The sequence below is a fragment of the Bos indicus x Bos taurus genome, chromosome 22, assembly GCF_003369695.1.
Source record: "Bos indicus x Bos taurus breed Angus x Brahman F1 hybrid chromosome 22, Bos_hybrid_MaternalHap_v2.0, whole genome shotgun sequence".
Taxonomy (NCBI): domain Eukaryota; kingdom Metazoa; phylum Chordata; class Mammalia; order Artiodactyla; family Bovidae; genus Bos; species Bos indicus x Bos taurus.
In genome coordinates this window covers 24104167-24124716 of record NC_040097.1, presented here as the reverse complement: position 1 = coordinate 24124716, position 20550 = coordinate 24104167, and the positions used below count along the sequence as shown (strand labels likewise).

General features: G+C 41.3%; 1 long non-coding RNA gene across 2 annotated transcripts in view; it reads right to left on the bottom strand.

The window, feature by feature from the left end:
* Positions 1–20550, bottom strand: part of LOC113880913 — a 128137-nt gene that overhangs the window by 32338 nt on the left and 75249 nt on the right. The gene's annotated exons all lie outside the window — the stretch shown is intronic.

Sequence of the window (20550 nt, the reverse complement as noted above, 5' to 3'; positions counted from 1 at the left end):
AAACACATATTCTTTCCCTTCTTTCTCCCTCAGACCTCCCCTACCCAGTTCTGATCTCTCTCTCTTTTTTTCCTTACATCTCTTTGATAGAATAACTATTAAAATTGCTTCTTGCAGTCTGACCTTCTTGCCAGGCAAAATCAATCTCTTGTGTTTCTCTGCATTTCCAATGGCCTTGCTGCATCACAGTGCATAGCAAGGAAAGTCACTTTGAGAAAAAAAGGACAATGAGATTCCTTGTATTAGGCCCAGTTCTTCTGTTACTATTAAATTAAACTGTTTATCCAATTACCGCCACTCACATTTCTGTCTGGAGGCTGAGGGGGTTGCACAAGCCAACTGGGAATATGGCCTCTTAAGCCTTCCATTTCCCATACTCCTTCCTACAATGCATTGTGGGAGAGGTAGCCTGAGTGAGAAAGGACCAGGTCCTCCCAGAACGGATGGGCCAGGAGGTTATGGGGGTATCCAGGGCCAACAGGGTACAGACTAGATGGCTTTGGACATTTATACTGACTTGCTTCCAAGGGGCTGAATATTTTGAGAAGTGGAGGAAGGGAGAATAGGGGGAAAGGAAGCAGTCCTGTTTCAACCCGTTTTTTTCTACACTAGTGCACTGTGAGCTTCGCAAAATGGAAACCTGATCAGCCCCTGACCTGCTTACACTTTATGGACTCCTCTTGACTTCCAAAGAATCATAGTGTGGCCACAGTGTACTTCTCTGGTCTGGCCATTCTTGTGGATCCCACACTCCAGCTGTCCCAGGACTCTGTGTGCTCTCTCTTATCTCCTCGTCTTGGCATGAGGAGTCCTGCCTTGGCCTCCCCTGACTTCTCAGGCATGTTTGGTTAACTCCTCTGCATTCCTCCTGTCTCACCTCTGATATTGCCTTTCTCAGACCACCTCCTCAGATGCCATCACCACCGTCATATCTGGGACAGTTACTGTGGTCTCTGTCAGGGCTTGGAAAACTTTCTCTGAAGACATGCTCTGTGTTGCTCAGTCACTCAGTCACTCCAACTTTCTGCAGCCCATGGGCTGTAGCCTGCCAGGCTTTTCTGTCCATGGGATTCTCCAGGTAAGAATACTGGAATGGGTTGCCATTTTCTCCTCCAGGGGATCTTCCTGACCCAGGGATCAAACCCGTGTCTCTTGCATCTCGTGTATTGCAGGCGGATTCTTTCCCACTGTGCCACCTGGGAAGCTACAGACAGTAAATATTTTAGGCTACTCTATCCTACCATTGATGCAGGAAAATGAGCTACTGTGTGTTCCAGTGAAATTTCATTGACCAAAATAGATGGTGGGCTAGACTTGGCCCGTGAGCTGTGTTTTGCCAATTCTTGATCTCAATCCCTAGAGTTTTTTAAGCTTCAGTCTATGATGACCTCAATCAGAAACCATTACCACCTAGGAGACAAGGACTAAGTCTTTTATCTCTGCATTCCCAGTGCCTAACACAAGGCCTAGAGCCTGCATGATGTGCAATGGTCTTTGAGAACAGGTATGATTGGATACAGGACTGGAGAAGGTCAAATCAGTCTATCATTCAATCTGCTATGACTGCTACACTTTTTCACAATTGGTCCTTTCTCACTAAGACAGAATAGAAAAAATTTTTTTTTTTAATGTTTAAAGTTGTTTTTGAATTTTGCTGGTGAGGAAGAGAGATTAGTTAGTAGAAAGCTTGTCTTTCTGTGTCTTTGAAGGGGAAACAAGGACACGGGAAATGTCTTCCTCTCAGTCTGTAGACCCTGAATAACTGGCTCTTCTAAAGATTCCAGATTATAACTGGTAAGCCTTCCAGCTCCCAGGAAGCTGACAGAATCTGTTGAGCCTCATTCCTTGGGCCTGCACACGAGGGCCATCAGTAGTCTGACCCATCTAATATCTCGCTGAGACACATTTCTGTCCATTGCATCCTGCCATGTTTCCAGCAAGCCTGGGCAGTTCCAAAGCAAGCATTTCTGGCTGTTTTTCTAAAGCAGTGACAACTAGCTGTGTTGTTTGAAAAGCCCTGGATATCTATGGGGAGTGAGGGAATTCCCTTCCCTCCCCTAGTAGTTCATAATCCAATGAACTTTAAAATACTCTAATTCCTCAACAACCATCACAAGAACAAAATCCATATCCTGCAGCTGTTTGAAGAGGTAGAAGGAAGCAAACATGGGGTTGGCAAAAGAGTGAACTTTTGTTCTTTTTTCCTGCCAAGTCCACACCCACTTTCTGCTAGTGTAAGTACCTTTGTTTTCATGGGGAGAAACTTCTCTTACCCTCTCTCAGTTCATGTGGTCTGAATGAGAGAAGAGCTCAGAGGTAAAGAATCTGCCTGCAAGGCAGGAGACCTCGGAGGTGCGGGTTCAGTCCCTGGGTTGGGAAGATCTCCTGGAACAGGAAATGGCTACCCATTCCAGTATACTTGCCTGGAGAATCCCATAGAGAGGCCTGGCAGGCTACAGTCCAAGAATGAGAGAGGACCAAATACTGTGGCGCATGGGTGGAGGCAATATTCAGGCCTTGCCAGTCTCTGTCTTTCATCTCCCAGTCCATAAAGACTGTCTCAGAGGAATGATGCCTCTAACTCAGGCCAGTCAGAACCACTCCTGCTCCTTCTTATGGGAATCCTGGGAAGACTCAAGTGAGCTGAGAGGATAATATATAAGTCGGGAGCAACTGACAGCCGCTTTGCCAACAGAGAGGGATGCAGAGCTGAGAGACAGTTCTGATGACTCTGCTTGAGGCCATTACCGAGCCCCAGCCAGAGCTTAACATCCCCCTGAAATTTTCAGGATAGTGATCCAATAAACTCCCATTTTTGCATAAGTTTGTTAGCATCAGGTTTCTATGTCTTGTGACTACAAGAATCCTAGTAGAAAAAAATGCTTACACACTCAAATCAAGTATCTCATCCTGATACCTTCTCTTGTGATAAGCAAGCGTGTAGGTGATGACCTACTTTCTTGCGCTGGGGCCTTTATAGACTTTAAGATGTATTGAAACAATTTAGGTTCATGAATTTAAATGCAGGAGGACTGGCCTCCACTGATGGCCAACATCTACTGGCCCAAGGTTAGACATGTCCCTTTCAGGTCATTATGAGTAAAGCTAGAAAAGGCCTCAGACCATATGATCTGGCCTTCTCATTTGGTAAAGGATGAAAGTGAGGCCCGTAGAGAGGAAACATGTTTACTGACACTGCATCTGTGGTTCAGAGGCTGAGGCAGCATTAGAATTTGTATCTCCTGACTCCCATCCCTTTATTCTACGAAGTTTCTGGCCCAGCTGTTGTAAGCTGTACTATTTTTCCACTGATGAGAGAATATGATGATTTCCTTGAAGAAAGATAGAGCCTGTACCCATGTGCTTTGTGAGGTGCCAAGTGAGGTGAAAAGAAAGCTGAACTTGGAGTTGGAAGAGGTATGTGTGACCTTGGGAAAGTCATTTGGTCCTTTGAAGATCTAGTTTCCCTGTTTCGGAAGATCAGATGTGGAATGAACCCTTTTAATGTCTCAGGATGTTATGATGATTGAGTGATAGCACGTGTATCAAAGTGTTTCCTATGCTGTCAAGTATGGCTCTCTGATTCATTCAACATATTATTGGAGGCCTATACTGTGCTCGGCACACATATGGCAGTTAGCAAACACTGATCCATGCTCAAATGAACCTTACATTTTACATAGGGAGACAGAACAAACAAAACAGAAATGTACTTTGCAGGTCAGAAGGGAGAAGTGTTATGGAGGGAAAAAAGCAAGAGAGAGGTACAGGGATACAGATGTACCTGACTGGACAGGGAAACCTCACTGAGGAGGTGACAGGTGAGCACCAGCCACCTAGGAGAGAAGAAGGACCAATCCTACAAGTGAGGGAAGACAACTCCTAGCAGAGCCAACAGTAATCATTTGAGTTCAGAGATGGAAGCCATCCAACCCTGCTTTGTACAAGCCATCTCCCTTCTGTGAAATCACGGTTTCTTTGAATGTATCCCAACCTCTTGTATCTACTTGGTCAGCTAATAAGCTGTGCTCAAATACATATCTGGTTGCATTTCCTGATGTAGCAAAAATAATGAATGGAGCAAAGAAAAAGAGACAGTTGAAGGCCCGGGAGGATAATTTGTCATACTCTCTCTTGAAGGAAATCTAGCTATATCATTTCTATCTTTCCCTACAGAATTTTTACTTCTAGGATCTCATACTAAGAAAATACTATAATTAAGGATGTATGCAATGACTTAGCTAAAAAAAAATATTCATTTATCTCAGCCTATTTATAACAGTTCAACATTTGAAACATCCTAAAAATCCATCTGTGGAAACTGGCAGTAAAGTATGGTGTTTCCACCAGAAATTCCAGGAATGGCTCCATTTGGACTCACTAGCTTTATTAACCTATCCCTGTATTAGTCTCTGTTACTAATCATTGTTTAGTAAGGAGCAGTTCTATGGAGCTGTTAAAAATGATACTGGATGCTTTTATCCATGTTTGCCAAAACACAATGCACTTAAGGTGGGTGCTTTTTATTTTGTTTGCATTTTATTGTCAGCAAAGTGTACTAAAACAGAAAACTAGTTGTTCTATTAACATGATAAATTTTTATTTGGGAAAAAATAAATGACAAAATGACTGTACTACATTATCTGACATATGCCATGTATGAGCTAAAGTAAAGCCCAGAATACTCCAAAATATTTTAACACATTTTCTGAGTAGTGGGCTTATAGATGATTTTGTTATGTTTTTATTAAGTTTTTTTTTTTTTTTTTGCTGGAAAAAGTAACACATGCTGGTTTCAAAAGATTACAATATAGAATATAGCAAATCTTATCTCCTTCAAATAACTACTTTTTTCACAGTTTCTGAAGTAGTCTTCAAAATTTTTGTTTGCATACATAAGCAAACATATGGGTATCTGGGGTTTTCATAGTATAAATGAGCTTTTTGAGACCACAAATAGAAGCAAACTAAGCTTGCTGTTGTGTACTTTGCTTCCTGCCCCCGCTTGAAAGTGAAAGTGAAAGTAGCTCAGTTGTATGCAACTCTTTGTGACCACATGGGCTATACAGTCCGTGGAATTCTCCAGGCCAGAATACTGGAGTGGGTAGCCATTCCCTTCTCCAGGGGATCTTCCCAGCCCATGGATCAAACCCAGGTCTCCCAGATTGCAGGCGGATTCTTTACCAGCTGAGCTACCAGGGAAGCCCCCTTTTCCCTTAATTCATCTTAAATATCACTCAACATCAGCACTTAGAAATCTGTGCCATCCTTTCCAATGATTACAAATTATTCCATTATAGAAATGGCCTGTAAACAAATCTCCCTGTAAATGAACATTGGGATGGTTTTAACTGTTTTGCAGATCTCACATGTTGACATTTGTCTTTCTTGAATGTGCCTCTTTGGGCACATAGGTAACTACATCTCCATGGTCAATGCCCAAAAATGGAACAGCTAGGTCCTAGGAGATACGTATCCTTATCGTCATTGCACATTCTTAGATTTAATATTTTCTAAAATTCCATGTTCCATAAATATTTCCAGAAAGTTTCTTAAAAATGTGTTTAAGAGCCTCCAGTCCTTTCAAAAATCTTCATTAAGTTCAAGTATTGTTCCTTTGACCCTGAGAGAGAAGGGGCCATGTGCTGGAGTTATTGCCATGCCCAAAGGACACATTCTTATTAGGTTGCTGAATCTGAGAGGATGGTGCCTGGCATCTGCAACAACAGCCTCAATATATAGTCCATCTTATCATACCAGAAAATCTCAGGGCTCCTTCCCAATGATGTACACTTGTTTAATAAAGCAGCCAGCAAAGATGAGCTGCTGGCTGAAGCAAATGGAAATGTATGTCTGATATCTTTGGCATCAGAATGCCCAGAGAGAGGCAAAATGGCCAAAAATCCATAAAACTTTCATAGCCTATTAAGAGTGGCATGGCAGGCATGGTGGAGGCTAAGAACAGAAGAAGTAAACTTACTCAAAAAAGAAAGAAAAAAATGGTTGGACTGAAATTCCATTGAATTTATTGTTGGGATAGAAAAGCTTAAAGTTGTTATAGAATCTAATTGCCAAGCAATGTAAGCGAGCCAGAATTGAAGCAACATACAAGTGACAGACAGACACTTTTCATTGCAGCTGGCATCTCAGTAGAAATCTGTTAATTGCGTGTTCAGGGATAACATCAAGGAAAGGGCATTACAACAACTGTCTAAATAGGATGAAATGAAAGCATATTTGGCATGTTTCCTTAAAGGACATAAGGGAAAATACTGGGAACTTTCTCCAAATGACAAGAGTTGAGTCTGCTTAGAACATTCAGACGTGGGATTAACATAACGTGATCCAACTGATTATTTTCCATTCCTTGGTATGCTTCCTCAGCTGATAACCTTTTCTGGCTTGTTTAAAAATATATTGTTTTGCTTTGTGATTGCATCTCAAAAAATTGCTTGGTTTGCAGTATGTTTACATTTACACCAGAAACTAATCTGAGAAGATTAATTTACATGAGGAAATAACCCAGATATTGGATGAAATACATTTAGAAGCCAAGAAGTAGGGGAGTAGTAAAGGTTTCAAAACAGCTGATAGGAGGAAGAGCTTCATATTTGTGTATGTTTTCTACACTGTACACCGGCTACATGTAACTTTAAATAAAAATTAAAATTCAGTTCCTCAGTCACACTGGGCTTCCCTGGTGGCTCAGAAGTAAATAATCCACTTGCAATCCAGGAAATATGGGTTCATTCACAGGGTCAAGAAGGTCACCTGGAGAAGGAAATGGCAACCCACTTCAGTATTCTTACCCAGATTATCTCATAGACAGAGGAGCCTGGTGGGCTGCAGTCCATGGGGTTGCAAAGAGTCAGACAAGACTGAGTGACTAAACAACAGCAGTCACACTAGTCACACTTTAAGTGCTCAAGAGCCTTATGTGGCTGCTGGTTCACATTTGGACAGTGAAGGTCTCGAACATGTCTTTCATCATAGGAAGTTCCACTCGACAGCACTGGATTAGACCTTGGAGATAATTCTCAGAGGCCACTCTTTGCCTGCCCAGTTTCCACTGGTTCCATCAGCCTTTCTGAATGGTACCACTAGTCAACTTTATCTTATTTTCTTGTTTTACATGTCACCTGGTGAAAAATAGGAACAGCAATCATTTGAATTGCTGGAAGCTCTTGGAGGACAAAGCTATCTTTTATACCTAAAAAACATCTGGAACATAGATGGTGTTCAGCAAATGTTTGTTGACTGACTGACTGATTTAACAAAGAGATGAAGGAAGGAAGAAAACATCTTGTTTTAGAACAAAGTTTACTTTTATAGACAAAACAGCTTGTACATACCAAATCGTAAATTAGAGTTCAAGTGAGGAAATTGGACTTAAGAGAGTGTTGCTGTCAAGCCTTAGTATACCTTATTTAATGACACATCTGTTTTCCAAAGTCTTTCCAATATTAAAAACTACATCATTTCCCCCACAAGGAGAGGGAAATATATTGGCCCAGAATGCTACTTTGAGTCTACTTTTTTACCATCATCCTATTGATTTTGTTATTGTCAGTCATCTTCACTTCAGCATGCTTTCAAAAGAAGATATAATCTCCTTACTTCTAGATTGTAAGGTACCTGCTTCATGGTGCCATCTACGTTCAGTTCAGTTCAGGTCACTCGCCCAGTTGTGTCTGACTCTGCGACCCCATGAACTGTAGGATGCCAGGCCTCCCTGTCCATCACCAACTGCCGGAGTCTACCCAAATCCATGTCCATTGAGTCGGTGATGCCATCCAGCCATCTAATACTCTGTCATCCCCTTCTCCTTCTGCCCTCAGTCTTTCCCAGCATCGGGGTCTTTTCAAATGAGTCAGCTCTTTGCATCAGGTGGCCAAAGTATTGGAGTTTCAGTTTCAACATCACTCCTTCCAATGAACACCCAGGACTGATCTCCTTTAGGATGGACTGGTTGGATCTCCTTGCAGTCCAAGGGACTCTCAAGAGTCTTCTCCAACACTACAGTTCAAAAGCATCAATTGTTCGGTGCTCAGCTTTCTTTATAGTCCAACTCTCACATCCATACATGACTACTAGAAAAACCATAGCCTTGACTAGACAGACCTTTGTTGGCAAAGTAATGTCTCTGCTTTTTAATATGCTGTCTAGGTTGGTCATAACTTTCCTTCCAAGGAGTAAGCATCTTTTAATTTCATGGCTGCAGTCACCATCTGCTGTGATTTTGGAGCCCAGAAAAATAAAGTCAGCCACTGTGTTCACTGTTTCCCCATCTATTTGCCATGAAGTGATGGGACCAGATGTCATGATCTTAGTTTTCTGAATGTTGAGCTTTAGGCCAACTTTTTCACTCTCCTCTTTCACTTTCATCAAGAGGCTCTTTAGTTCTTCTTCACTTTCTGCCATAAGGGTGGTGTCATCTGCATATCTGAGGTTATTGATATTCTCCCGGCAATCTTGATTCCAGCTTGTGCTTCCTCCAGCCCAGCATTTCTCATGATGTACTCTACATATAAGCTAAATAAGCAGGGTGACAGTATACAGCCTTGATATACTCCTTTGCCAATTTGGAACTAGTCTGTTGTTCCATGTCCAGTTCTGTTGCTTCCTGACCTGCATACAGGTTTCTCAAGAGGTAGGTCAGGTGGTCTGGTATTCCAATCTCTTTCAGAATTTTCCACAGTTTATTGTGATCCACACATTGAAAGGCTTTGACATAGTCAATAAAGCAGAAATAGATGTTTTTCTGGAACTCTCTTGCTTTTTCCATGATTCAGCAGATGTTGGCAATTTGATCTCTGGTTCCTCTGCCTTTTCTAAAACCAGCTTGAACATCTGGAAGTTCATGGATCACATATTGCTGAAGCCTGGCTTGTAGAATTTTGAGCATTACTTTACTACGGCTGAGAGGAGCTACCCCATATCCAAGGTCAGGGGCAGTGGCCGAGAGGAGCTACCCCACGTCCAAGGCCATTTATGGAATCACTTTAATTATATAAGAAAATGCTCTCTGAATCACTGTATTAGGCAGGCTGGATTTACAGTGCTATCCCTCATGTAGATAATCCCACACGTGGTCAATGGGCTGTCCTGGAAAGAGAGAAGCATGTGGTTCTGGAAGGAATATAAGGCTTGCACTGTCCACACATGAATTTGACTTTTAGCGCTATCACCAGCACCTGTGCATGTTATCAAGCTCAGTGCCTTTCACTTTGATGCAGCCCATTTTGGAGAATCATTGTTAACACTCAAAATAATGGCAGCAATTAACTTGTACCTTCAGAAGTGACAACATTGTTGTTGTTCAGACTCAGTCGTGTCCGACTGTCTGAGGCCCCATGGACTGCAGCACACCAAGCTTCCCTGACCTTCACCATTTCCTGGAGCTTGCTCAAACTCATGTCCATTGAGTCAGGGATGCCATCCAACCATCTTGTCCTCTGTCGTCCCCTTCTCCTGCCTTCAATCTTTCCCAGCATCAGGGTCTTTCCTAATGAGTCAGCTCTTTGCATCAAATGGCCAGAATATTGGAGCTTCAGCTTCAGCATCAGTCCTTCCAATGAATATTCAGGATTAATTTCCTTTAGGATTGACTGATTGGATCTCCTTGCAGTCCAAGGGACTCTCAAGAGTCTTCTCCAACACCACAGTTCAAAAACATCAATTCTCTGGAGATCAGCCTTTTTTATGGTCTAGCTCTCATATCCGTACATGACTATTTGAAAAACCATAGCTTTGACTAGACGGACCTTTGCCAGCAAAGTAATGTCTCTGCTTTTTAATATGCTGTCTGGGATTGTTATAGCTTTTCTTCCAAGGATCAAGACTGACCCAAAGAAGGTCCTTAATTACTGAAAGCTACTCTTAAAATTGTGATTGATAAATAACTTGGATCAAAGAACATGGCCTTCCTCATGTGAACTTTTTTTCTAACTTTATCCTTAGATTTAAAGTGCCAACTTACTTTGGGATGTACCCATTTCCAACCACTGTATGAAACCATCAACTTTATTTGTCTCTCATCCACTGTTTCTCCTTAGACTGAATAGTAGGATGTGGTAGGAAAATTCTGAGGTGGCCACCATGATTCTTACCCCCTAGTGTTACTCCTGTGATTACATGGTAAAAGGGATTTTGTAGATGTGATTACGGTTACTAATCAGTTGACCTTGAAATAGGGAAATTATCTTAAAGGGCCTAACCCAAAGTCAGTGAGTTTTTCAAAAATAGAGAGTTTTCTTCAGAAAATTCAGTTTCCTTCAGGTTTGTCAGATAGGTTCAAAGTGTGAACAGGATTGGATGCAAGACAGAAATTCTGTTTCTAGTTTTGAAGTTGGAGTTGATGATATGGAAAAGGGCCTGGGATATGCCTGTAGGAGCTGAGAGCCCATCCCCAGATGACAGTGCACAAGAAAAAGGTGACCTTGGTTCTTCAAAACTGGATTTTGCCAACAACTGGAAAATCTTGGAAATAGGTTCTTCTCAGAGTCCCCAGATAAGACCCCAGTCTGGCTGATACCTTGATTTTAGCCTTATGAGACTGTAAGTAGAGGACCTCTCTGAGACTTCTGATCTATAGAACTGTGAGCAAACAAATAAGTGTTAAGAAAGTTGCTGGTATTTTGTTAAATAGCAATAGAAAACCAATATATGGGAGGTGGATATGAGACTCTGGGAGAAGGAACCAGATAACAGCAGCCTGGGGCCGGCTTCAGAAGTGAGTTAGGAGAGAAGGGAAGACACTGAGGGAAAGAGGGCATAAAAATGATGTTGTAAACTTTACACAGTAAAAGACATGAAAGTGCCAAGAGGCAAACAGGAGAAGGATTGCTTTAGACATCCCTAAGGGGAAAAAGAAAATGAAAACAGCATTCCTTGTTTTATAATATACAGAGGGATAGACATGTAGACACAGTTAAGAACACCTTTTGAATATGAAGACAACCATTTACAAGCCAAGGACAGAAACCTGGAATAGATCTTTGCCTCTAAGATCTTGGGAGAAAGCAGCCATGCTGACGTATTGATTTTGGACTCCTGGTCTCCAGAACTGTGAGATAGTACACTTCATTGTCTTAGCCACCCAATCTGTGGCATTTTTTTATGCAGCCCTAGAAGACTAATACCAAAATCTGTTTTTGTTTGCTATGGATGCTGTAACAAAGTATCACAGACTCCCTGTGTTGAACAATAAATGTACTATCATACAGTTCTGAAAACAGGAATCCAAAATCAAGGTTGGCAAGGGGAGCTCCTTGTGTGGGCTGGGAGGGAAGAATCTGTTCCCGGCGTCTCCTCTTGGCTTGTAGACAACCGTCTTCTTCCTAGGTCTGTACACATTGTCTTGGCTCCATTCATGTCTGTGTTCAGATTTCTCCTTTTCCTACTGACGCCAGCATAATGGTTTAGGGCCCCTCACAATGACTTCATTTTAACTTGATTACCTCTGTAAAGACCCCATATTCAAATAAGGTCATATTCTAGGATATTAGGGGTTACAGTGTAATCATTTGAGTAACAAAATTTTAAGGGTAATACGTCACCTTTAAAAATATTGTTGGCTATACATGAAGGCTGTGGTGGGCAGAGCCTCATACTGAGATGCTGTGACCTAAAGCCAGTCCTCATAGTTCTGACTCTGTGACCTGAAGTGACATCACCTGTCCATATCTGTGCCCCATCTTTAAAACAATATCCTAACACTTAAATATTTTATTATATTTTGTCTTATGTCATTCTGTACTTACTGTAATTCTGTACTTAAAACTATGTAGAAATGGGGCAACTTAATCCAATGATCATTGAATATACACCCTCTCTGGGCCAAGCACAGGTCACAAGGACACAGAATGGGTCTGTAACAGCACTTGACCTCAAGAAGTTCTCAATCTAGTGGACTCCAGGTGACATATTTTTTAATTGGCAAATCAAAGAAAGCCCACCTGTTAACTGTGGAAACTAGGTGTATATTACATCTCCTTCTAACTCTAAACTCATTGCATGAATTTAGAATGATTCTAAGTCTTCAAAGATGAGGAGAATTGGAAACATAGCGGAACTATAAGAGTAGAAAGCCAACAAAAATGTATCTTCCCTCTCCTCCTCTATTCTGTCTTCCTCTAATACTCAGAATTATTCCAGGCAGAATTTGTCTAAGAAAAACCATCTCCAAGAGCAAAAGGCAAGGGAGAAAAGTCCAGTTCCCTCAGCAGTGGCACTGTGAGGAATTTCTTTTGTCTTTGTACCTTACATGTCAGCATAATGGAACCACTTGTATCAAAATGACGTTGAGAAAAATATATTTTTAAGATCTCCATAGTGAACATCTGGATTTCACTGGTGACTCAGATGATAAAGAATCTGCCTGCAATGCAGGAAACCCAGGTTCTATCTCTGTGTCAGAAAGATCCCCTGGGGAAGAAAAGGCAACTCACTCCAGTATTCTTGCCTGGAGAATACCTGGTGGGCAACAGTCCATGGGGTTGCAAAAAGTCAGACACGACTGAGTGACTAACACTAACTAACTAACAGTAGTGAACATAAAAACTACGAGCCACCCGAATATAATAACACCAATTGTGACTTTACCCTTGGTGCAGGAAAGTTTAAAGGCAGATCCTAAGCAGACACATAAATAAGAGCCAAATAACCATTGTAGAAGATCAAGGTTATATTTAGAGCTAAAAGGGCTGAAATCTGCCTTGGACATTTCTAATGTCTGCTAACAGAAGGTAAGTGATCTATGTCTTAGTTACAGACTTGAAGCTATACTGGCTCCATTAAAGAGTAATTTGGGAAATAATAGTGATGATGATAATGTTAATGAAATAGTAACAGCACTCATCTCTGACCTTGGCTAGGTTATGGTTCCAGCCATCTTCCTCCAAGCTCAACCATTTAGCTTGCGCTAGCTTTCAACTGCTCCTCACCACAGCATCTGTATTCATTCTCAGAGCTGACGGGCAACCTCCTACCTTTGAACTGAGTAAATAAACAAGACAATGAGCCCTTCAGTGAATGCCCACCCAGGGTTATTGTAAAGAGTTTTGGCCATCTGTCCTAAAACTGCAGACAGATTTAAGATGCCTTTGCCATTTAATGGAAATCCATGTTGAACAGGAAAACTTATTGGGACCAGTGATTCTAAAATAATAAATACAAAAGGCATGGAAGTCAAGTCCAAACTCACACCAAACTGCCTGGCGGGTTTCAGAACAAACCGAAACATACAGCCTTCTACAGGAGCAAATGTAGAGAAAAACCACCAAACTCTTGTCTTCCTAGCCCAGCTATTTATAAATACTCTTGTAGCCAAGGTTTAGTTTTTAGCTCATTCTCATGCTCATGTCTACAGTTATTTGAAAGTAAAAACAAAAAATTGTGTGTGTGTGTGCTCAATGGTGTCCGATTCTTTGCGGTCCCATGGACTTTAGCCTGCCAGACTCCTCCGTCCATGGAATTTTCCAACAAGAATACTGGAGCGGGTTGCCATTTCCTACTCCAAAAGAACCCACATCTCTTGCGTCTCCTGCATTGACAGGTGGATTCTTTACCACCGCACCACCTGGGAAGCCTCCAAACTTTTCACCGATGCATGTAGTCAAACCCAGGGTTGATTTTTTTCACTGCCTAAGAAAAAATCTGGGGTTAGAAGTTTAGAAATAATTTGAGTGGCAGTCAGTTCAGGAATGAGAAATGCTACACAGTCTGGCTAAGTCTGAGTAGCAGAGAAATGCACAATTCACCCTTTCTTATCTCCCTTTTATATTCCTGAGTGACTTCATTTTTCCTGTGGTAAGATTTTTTATTTTGAATTGCGTATTCAAACTCCTTACTGTCAACATAACTCCTTACTGTCACATGCTCTTCATCTTCTATCAAAGGTTGGAAAAAGTACCAAATACACCCTGCACAGCTGTATTTGCCAATAATTTCTGGATCCATTTGGGGCTGATCTCATTCTTACCCTCCCTCCAGCACCCATCAAAGTAATGATGGTTACTCTCTAGAGACACTGGTATGAATAGTAATGTGCTATGGTGAGGAGTTTTTGCTTCTCTCTGATTAATAGGTATTCAGGAATCATAGTTCTTTCATTGTTTTCTTTAGATTGGGGAAATCCTGGTGCATAGGATTGGAATCTGGGCAGAAAGAAGAGAGCTTCTCAGATCATGGTAGAAAGAATCTCCAGAGTTCACTTTTCTTGTATAGTTTCATCTAACAGATGGTATAACTGGATTGTTGAGAGCTTGGACTTGGGGACAGACCAAGGGACTGAATTCTTGTTTGGTGAAGAGGGGAAGTCACTTAACCTGTTCTCAGGCTCTGTTCCCTCACCAGAAGATAGGAATAATATTAACACTAATACCTAGGAGTAGGGTGAGGTTTAATTACCATAAAACTGGAAGAGGTATTAGCAATGTACCAGCCAGGCTATAGACAGCTCTGCTCATCAGATACTATCAGAATGATTAGAACAGAACTTGGTCTGTTCCCAAAGTCAGCTTTTCAATCCACCTGTGGCTAACTGGACATTAAAAGGAGGGGTCAGAGGACAGTTTCTCATTGTTCAGAGAAGGAGGGGGAATTTCACTTCTAATACAGACATACTAGGGATTCCCAAGAGGCCCAGTGGTAAAGAATCCACTGGCCAATTCAGGAAACACAGAAGATGGGAGTTCGATCTTTGGGTGAGGAAGATCCCCTGGAGTAGGAAATGGCAACCTGCTTCAGTATTCTTGCCTGGAAAATTCCATGGACAGAGGATCCTGACAGGGCTACAATCCATGGGGTTGCAAAGAGTTGGACACGACTGAGCACACATGCACAGACACGATAAAGAAAACACATGGGCACATAGGTGTGAAAACAATCATGAACTTGCTCTCCTGGAGTGAACTGATAGCTGATAATGGTGTTTACAACTTTAGAGTCATACTTTGAAAAGGGAATGTTGGATAAATTCTAGTCGCTATCTCAGATTTTCAAATGGGATCATGCTAGTACACTGCTTCTCAAAGCCTGATGCCTGCAGCAGCAGCAGCACAGAACTTATCAATTAAGCAAATGCCTAGGCCCTACCTTTGATGTAATAAATCAAAAATTATGAGAGTGGAGGCCAGGAATTTGTGTTTAAGAACCCCATTTGAATATGATACCTGTTAGAGAACTCTTATTTTCTCTACATATGTGGATCCCTTTTACTGGTAATCTTTAACAACAATCCTTACTTTTCTAATCTTACTGTTGGCAGGATGAGATTGAGCCATCTTTGAAAAGCAGTTTTTAAAGTAAGTGTGCATAAATACATATATACAATGAAATACTTGTTTAGTCACCAAGTCGTATCTGACTCCTCCACGACCCCATGGACTGTAGTCCGCCAGGCTCTCTTGTGGATTCTTTACTGTGGATCCCAGTAAAGAATCCTCCCGCCAAGCAAGAGACTCAGGTTCGATCCCTGGGTTGGGATGGTGCCCTGGAGAAGAGAATGGCTACCCACTCTAGTATTCTTGCCTGGGAAGTTCCATGGACAGGGGAGCCTGGCAGACTACAGTCCAGGGGGTCACAAAGAGTTGGACAAAACTGAGCATGTGAATAAGCACATTTTCAGATGTTCACAGAGTAGAAGTGATTGGTTCTTAACACATTATTGACTGGGAGATTTTGGTAGAAACCAATTTCTGGTGGCCAGCGATTTGTTACAAAAGTAAATGTTGAAATGTCAAAAGACATTAATACATCTCTGGTCATAAGCTGTTAAAAAGTGAAAGCATTAGTCACTCAGTCATGTCCGACTCAAATCAGCCATCTTACTGTGGAGAGATCTTCTAGATGTGGTGCTAAATGCAGTTCAATAAACTTAGTAATATGTTTACTCACCTAAGGTATCCTTACTTTGTTAGAGATTAGTACTACAAATTAGTGGAGTATAGACTTTTAGTCCCTACAAACACTGTAGCTGAGAATAAAAAAATCGTGAAGTAAGAGGTGTTATCTGCCTACTCTCAAGGTCTGAAATAAGCACCAATGTCAAAGTTGAGAAGTGTGGAGTGCAAACTTTCCCCACTAGACTGGATTAGTGGGATGCCTGAGGAAAGCACGGCTGCAGTGAACTTGGTTTTTGCATCTTCAGTGTCAATTCTACCTGTGTCCCATCAGGTAGCAGCCATAGCATCAGATTTGCTTCACTCCCAGCTTTAGGGATGGGCCCCCAATGAATGAAAGGCAGGATTACACTCTGCCCCTTACCACAGTGATGGGTTTGGAAACCCAGTCTGGCCAGTTAGAACAGGCATTCCCCTGTTCACAGGGATTGAGGTAGTCCAAGCAGGGGGATTTCTGTTAGGATACAGAAACTCCAGTCAGAATGGCTGCGATCCAAAAGTCTACAAATAATAAATGCTGGAGAGGGTGTGGAGAAAAGGGAACCCTCTTACACTGTTGGTGGGAATGCAAACTAGTACAGCCACTATGGAGAACAGTGTGGAGATTCCTTAAAAAACTGGAAATAGAACTACCTTATGATCCAGCAATCCCACTGCTGGGCATACACACTGAGGAAACCAGAAGGGAAAGAGACACATGTACCCCAATGTTCATCGCAGCACTGTTTATAATAGCCAGGACATGGAAGCAACCTAGATGTCCATCAGCAGATGAATGGATAAGAAAGCTATGGTACATATATACAATGGAGTATTACTCAGCCATTAAAAAGAATACATTTGAATCAGTTCTAATGAGGTGGATGAAACTGGAGCCTATTATACAGAGTGAAGTAAGCCAGAAGGAAAAACATAAATACAGTATACTAACGCATATATATGGAATTTAGAAAGATGGTAACAATAACCCTGTATACGAGACAGCAAAAGAGACACTGATGTATAGAACAGTCTTATGGACTCTGTGGGAGAGGGAGAGGGTGGGAAGATTTGGGACAGTGACATTGAAACATGTAGAATATCATGTAAGAAACGAGTTGCCAGTCCAGGTTCGATGCGCAATACTGGATGCTTGGGGCTGGTGCACTGGGACGACCCAGAAGGATGGTGTGGGGAGGGAGGAGGGAGGAGGGTTCAGGATGGGGAACACATGTATGCCTGTGGTGGATTCATTTTGATATTTGGCAAAACTAATACAATTATGTAAAGTTTAAAAATAAAATAAAATTTAAAAGAAAAAAAAAAAAAAGGATACAGAAACTCCTGTCAACAGTGTGTGAGGTTGGGAGCCATGCTGGGTGGTCAGCTACAGACAAGGCTGACACATAGGACCATGAATGTCAGTTGCTATTATTATCAATATTATTCTTCCTGTTACATTTACATGAAGAGAATAAGAGGGGTGAGAATTAGATCAACAGGTCTTCCAGGCCATGTTAAATGTTGTGGCCTTAAGAGCAGTGAAATGCTGCAAGTTGACAGGCACATGTGGTACTAGGATATCGATGGCAGGTTCTCAATCATAGCTATTAGAAAAGATGTGATGACTTCACAGCACTCCATCCTCTTAGAGTCCAAGAGTTCCTGCTATGACTGTGATAATACTACAGGCCAATGGAGGAAGATAAGAAACAAATTAGCTTCCAGGCTTGGGAAGCAGAAAACAGACCTACACTTCAAAATCTGATGCTTATCCTCCTTGGTACCCAGGCCATGCCATAGAAGTAAGTTGGGAGTGAGTCCCATCTGATGGAAACAAACTTTCCCCACTGGAATTTCCCCTCTAAGGCTCTAGTCCATAGGCCTGCAGCTAGCAAGCTAACCCAGTGATATGTCATCTAACAAATCCATGTAATTTACTATCCTCAGTGACTGTTTTCCTCAACTGTTAGATAAGCCTTCATTTTTCTTGACATATTCATGTTTCTAAAACTAAGACAGGCCTCAGAATCATTATATACATTTAATGTACAATTTCTTTTTTCTCTTTCCCCCATTAAAAAAAGCTGATGATAAAAGATATCTTATTTCACCAAGGAAATGTCACAGATTTGATGCTCATGATTCTTACTCTCTCTTCATTTTAATAACACTACACTTCTAATTTTTCTCACTGGAACATAATTGCTCGCTTCATTTTTTTCCATTTTCCACTAAGCAGTGAGCTCCTTTAAGGACATAAATTGTTTTATTCATCTTCGTATTTAATATATTTCTTGCCCCTTCCAGTAAATGGTACCTACTAGGAACTGGCACATAGTAGGATTTGAATATTTGTCGAATTAACGAATGAACCAGTAAGTGAAGAAATAAATAATACCATACATATGATTCAAGGGTATCTCTAAAGGTCCCTTGGCAGAAAAAAAAAAATACAGATTTATTTTCTTATCTATAATCTGGGTTGAACCTGGAAAACCCAGCATTTTTTTTAGTATATACAATGAACCAGGCTCTGTGTGAGCTTTACATGCAATGTCTCATTTAATTTTCAAACGAACTCTCAGTTAATGGCATTGTTCTCTTAACCACTTAACTAGCATGTAAAGTGAGACAGCAAGCATTTGCCCCGAAGTAACCCATTTGTAAACCGAATCACCATTTCTTAGCTCTGCCAAGCTTACTCCACTGTCTGCCTTCCTAGCCAGTACACTGAAATATTTTAAACATACCCTTTCCAGGTTTGAAATTGGGAATAGAGTCCTCTGAAAGTCTACTGTTTGCATCCTTTCCAATCCTTTGGTAGTAATGTTGCTATCTGCAGTTGTCAGGAACACTTTAGGATAAGGAAAGAGCATTTCCAATTCCTTTGTTGCAGGAGACTCAGTTCAAGAAAAGATGCTTATGTTAATAGAATCATCTGTATATTTTCCATTTTCCTCTACTAAGGGAATTTCTTTTATCTTATTTCAAGTGGTTGAGGTTTAGCCTCACATTTCAACTTTGAATATAGAAATGCATTCTTGCTAAATCAGACATCTCTTTTTCTTTGGAAAGAAAGGTAGAAAGGATTGCAAGATACCATAATGGGATGATGATGGTGCAAAATATTCAGTTTAGATTAACTTCAGTGAGGAGGTACAGTTGTATATTTAGATATGACAAATGATATTCCTTGAAATATGTTGTATTATGAACTGCTTATTTTCTCTCATGCTTTTCCTTTTCTCTGTAGATAGAAACCTCTGATTTTTAGCTGGGTATTTGGCCACCCAAAACAAAGTCTATACTTACAGAGTTGGGACTGTGTGTCTAAATTCTGGCCAACACTCTGAAATGCAAGTTATAATGTGGCAACTTGAAGAATCTTCATGAAAAGTATGCTGCTGTGCTTGCTTTGCTCCATCTTCTTCAATTCTTCTTTGCTGCTGGCTGGAGTTGTATTGTGTTTTCTGCTCTGCTTATTCGTTCAGTATAGGTACTCAATACAAATGAACACCAAAGGCTAAAAGGTTGGACCGCAAAAGTAGCAAAAGGATCCTGGGGTCCACAATTCTGACGAACCAGAGGAGCTGGAGGACCAAGCAATGATGGCATTCTCTACAACACACAGACACACAAAGCTTGTGTCCTAGAAGAACTGACCCCAATTTAAGTCAAATCCTCCCATCAAATAGCACCAGAACTGACCTTCCTGAGTCCCAGCAAATGATTGTTTCCCCAGCAATGTCCAACAGAACAATAGCCCATGATAAAGGCCATTGGGCACTGTGTTGGCGTTCATTGGAAGAACCAGCCTCTCAGCTTCAGGGAAAGGCTTTTGATAGTGATGATTTCCATGGCAAAGGAGAGTGAGCCCAGGGTCACCCCAGCTGAGACCAATCTCTGAATGTGACTCCCATTTCCCAGCAAAGGCCTCAGGAAGACCAATTGCCCCCATGTCCTTTTGCCAGTCTTTGCTGGTAATGCCATAAAATCCAAACAAACATGTCCTTTCCAGAAAGGTTACCCAGTTCATGCCAAGGAAATGGCCATCGTGTGTTTCCTTTCAAGTCACCCCTGTTTCTCTCCAAGGGTGGAAATAAAACACTTTGAAAGTCTGAGAACATTCAAAATAAGCCATCATTTAGAAATAACGACTGCTCGTGCTGTGCACATAAATAAAAATCCATACTAACCTCAAACACGTTTATAAGGTCATTGTGAAGAGTTTGCCTTTTCTCTATAAATGTCCAGAAAGATTAATTAAGAACAGGATGACTCATCCATCTAGATTGATTAAATGTTTCTTTAAGGGTCAAACTGAAAACAAAGCCTAGATACATTAACATACAAGGTGCCCACAGTGATTAGTCTATTTATTTTACTTGCTGACAATATTTCTGGAATTAAGTCATTGTTAATCTTTGTCTGGAGGGAGCGACAGGACCACCCTATTCCCCAGCCATCTTCCCCTACCTCCCGGACTAGCATTCTCTCTCCAAACGTGCAGGGTCCTTTAGAGCTTGGTAAGGGACCACGACAGCACAGAATACAGGGAGTGCTATTAAAGTTTCATCCCAAATTCAGCCCAGTGCTTCCCTCATTAGCTCTGAACAACATCTCTGCCCTTTCAGAATTTCTTCTCCTTTTTTATACCCTTTGCATC